This window comes from Martes martes (assembly GCF_963455335.1).
Source record: "Martes martes genome assembly, chromosome: X".
Classification (NCBI taxonomy): Eukaryota; Metazoa; Chordata; class Mammalia; order Carnivora; family Mustelidae; genus Martes; species Martes martes.
The window spans coordinates 64,724,218-64,727,879 of NC_137897.1; the positions used below are offsets into that span (position 1 = coordinate 64,724,218).

Below are 3,662 nucleotides of genomic sequence, written 5' to 3' on the forward strand. Positions count from 1 at the left end.
CTTTTTCAAGATTGCTTTGGTTATTTAGGGTCTTCTGTGGTTCCAAACAAATTTTAAGTTTGTTTTTTCTAGCTGTGTGAAAAATGCTGGTGGTATTTTGATAAGGATGGCATCAAACTTGTAGATTGCTTTGGGTAGTATAGATATGTTAACAATACTTGCTCTTCCAAACCACGAACATGCAATGTCTTTCAATTTCTTTGTGTCATCTTCAATATCTTTCATCAGCGTCTTACAGTTTTCAGATTATAGGTTTTTCACATCTTTGGTTAGGTTTATCCCTAGGTATCTTACTGTTTTTGATGGAATTATAAGTGGGTTCATTCCTAAATTTCTCTTTCTACTGCTTCATTATTGATGTATAGAAATTCAATAAATTTATGTATGTTGATTCTGTATCCTGCAACTTTACTGAATTTATTTATGACCTCTAGCAGATTTTTTTGGTAGAATTTTTTGGGTTTTCTATATAGAGAAACATGTCATCTGCAAATAATGAAAGTTTGACTTCTTCCTTGATGATTTAGATGCCTTTTATTTCTTTTTGTTCCCTGATTGCTGTGGCTAGGACTTCCTATACTGTGTGGAATAAAAGTGCTAAGACTGGACATCTTTCTTCTGTCCTTCACAATGGAGGAGGAGCTCTCAATTTTTCTCCATTGAGGATAATATCTGTGGGGTTTTCATATATAATGTTGTTATATAATGTTCATATATAATGTTTCATTATAATGTTGAGATATGCTCCCTGTAAACTGACTTTGTTGAAGGTTTTTATCATGAATGAATGTTCTACTGTGTCAAATGTTATTTCTGCATCTATTGAGATGATGATAGGGTTCTTATACTTTCTTTTAATTTTTTAATTGTTATTTTTAAAATGTTTAAATTTTAATCAATGTGATATATCACATTAATTGATTTGTGAGTATTGAACTGCACTTGCAAAACAGGAATAAATCACACTTGAAGGTGGTGAATGATTTTTTAATGCATTGTTCGATTTGGTTGGCAATTTTTTTGGAGGATTTTTGAATCTGTGTTCATCAGAGATATTGCCTTTTATTGTGTCTTTTATTGTGTCTTTTATTGTGTATTTGTCTTTTATTGTGGTGCCTTTATTTGGTTTTGGTATCATGGTAATGCTGGCCTCAGAATGAATATGGAGGTTTTCCTTCCATTTCTATTTTTTGGAATAGTTTGAGAAGAATAGGTACTAACTCCTCTTTATATGTTTGGCAGAATTCACCTGTGAAGCCATCTGGCCATGGTTTTTGTTTGTTGGGAGTTTTTGGATTACTGAACCTATTTCTTTGCTGGTTACATGTGTGTTAAAATTCTCCATTTCTTGCTTTTAAAATTTTGGCACTTTACATGTTTATAGGAATTTATCTACTTCTTCTAGGTTGTTGCTATTTCTGCTCTCTCATTTGTGATTTTATTTATTTGGGTCTTCATCTTTTCTTTTTGATAAGTCTGGCTAGAGGTTTATCCATTTAATTGATTTTTCCAAGAACCAGCTCCCGGTTCCATTGATCATTTCTATTGTTTTTCTTTTCTTAAGTTTTTACTTAAATTCCAATTAGGTGACATACAGAGTAATATTAGTTGCAAGTGCAGAATTTTGTGATTCATCACTTAAATACAACACCCAGAGCTCACCACAAGTTTAACTCATTCCTCACCCACATTCTCTCCAGCAACATTCAGTTTTTCTTTATAGTTAAGAGTTTGTTTTATGCTATGTGTCTCTCTTTTTCCCACTAAGTTCATCTGTTTTGTTTCTTTTATTCCATATATGAATGAAATCATATGGTATTTGTCTTTCCCTGACTGATTTATTTCACATAGCATATTGCACTCTAGCTCCATCCATGTTGTGGCAAATGGCAAAAATTCTTTCTTTTTTTTTTTTCATATAAAGAAACATTTATTTGAAGTTTAACATGAAATCATACAAATAAAATCTATATAAACACATATTCACATTGAGTCATAAAACAACAAATGTCAAAAACAAAGAAAATTAATTGGCTGCTATATACAGTTGGACAGAGTTTTGTACACTAGAAAGTCGTTTACAAAATAATCATCTTTGATCAACAGAAAAGCAATATTTAATGTTGTCCTACAGGATGGATTAACTTTAGCAATCCCCTCCTGTTTTCTCCAACATTCTCCTTTATTATGGCTGGTGATTGTTATGGTGATTGTCAACCCCTTGACACACCTTGCTGGAAGTGCTCTGCTGGCCAGTGTAGTCTGCATATCCTGGTCCATATCCATAGTTTCCATAGTTATAATTAGTATAATTGTAGCCACCATAGCCACTATAAATTTGATCACCACCATATGTGCTACTATAATTTTCATATCTTTGATCATAATACTTATGAAGTGTTTGGTTCCAGTTTTGACTGTGACCTTGTCCACAACCCCTAGTACCATCTCGTCCACCAGCTGAAGCACCATTTCCTCCTTTTTGTTGTCGCTGTTGATGCCTATATACCACTTTGGGTTTTGCAACTTTGATTTCATACTTCCCAGAATTAGTTTGATGATACCTGCTTTCTAACAATTTCTTTACTGGGTCTTCATATGTATATGTGATTTAAAAAATTCATCTTCTATTTGTTTTTGTATGCATGGGAAGTTCAATATTTCCAATCTCTCCAAAGGCTCCAAAATAGTCTCTAATTTGTTCTTCAGAAGTATATGGGTTCAACCCACTCACAAAAACCTTTTTTGGGGTTCCTTTTAAAGCTTTGGCCCTCTTAGCCTACCAATTTGCCATCCAGTTTGTGTTCTTTCAGTTCTAAAACCTTATCAACACTAGCAGCATCTTTGAAAAGTACAAAGTCAAATTAATTTGATCTTCCATTCACTGGATCTGTTTTAATTGTATAGTCTACAACTTCCCCAAATTGAGACAAATATTCAGTCAGATCTTTCTTGTTTGTATCCCAGCTCAAGCCTCCAATAAACATTTTACCGTCATCCTGCTGATTCTTGCTTACATCGATCTTGGATCCCACTGTGAATTCCTCTATATTGTTGTACTCTTTTATGTCCTCCATGGTAGTAGAGTTGTCAGCCAGGGTTGCTGGTCCAGTCCAGGTCATGGCAGCAGTGGTAGTTGAGTGTTTATGGAGCTGGATTTAAAAGGGCAGCAGAAGAGTTTTGGTCCTTTTTATAGCTGAGTAATATTCCATTAGGTTGTGCAACTTTGATTTCACACTATATCTATATCTATATCTATATCATATATATATATATATATATATATATATATATGCTGTATATTCTTTATCCATTCCTTAGATGCTAGACATTTAGGCTCTTCCCATAATTTGGCTATTGTTGATAATGCCGCTCTGAGCATCAGGGTTTATATATATATCCCTTTGAGTGAGTATTTTTGTATCCTTTGGGTAAATACCTAGTAGCATAATTGATGAATCATAAGGTAGTTCTATTAATAAATTTTTGTAGATCCTCCATACTATTTTCCAGAGTGGCTGCACCAGTTTGCATTCCCATCAACAGAGCAAGAGGGTTCCTGTTTCTCCAATTTTTTGCCAACATTTGTTGTTTCTTGGATTGTTAATTGTAGCCATTCTGACAGGTTTGAGGTGATAGTTCAGTGTAGTTTTGAATTTTAT

The 3,662-nt window shown here is 33.6% G+C and overlaps 1 pseudogene across 1 annotated transcript; it reads right to left on the bottom strand.

The window, feature by feature from the left end:
• Positions 1-2,185: 2,185 nt before the first annotated feature.
• LOC308337404 (heterogeneous nuclear ribonucleoprotein D-like) lies at positions 2,186-3,092 on the bottom strand (annotated as a pseudogene). Its single transcript has one exon. The product of its transcript is annotated as a heterogeneous nuclear ribonucleoprotein D-like (transcript).
• Between the last annotated feature and the right edge of the window lie 570 nt (positions 3,093-3,662).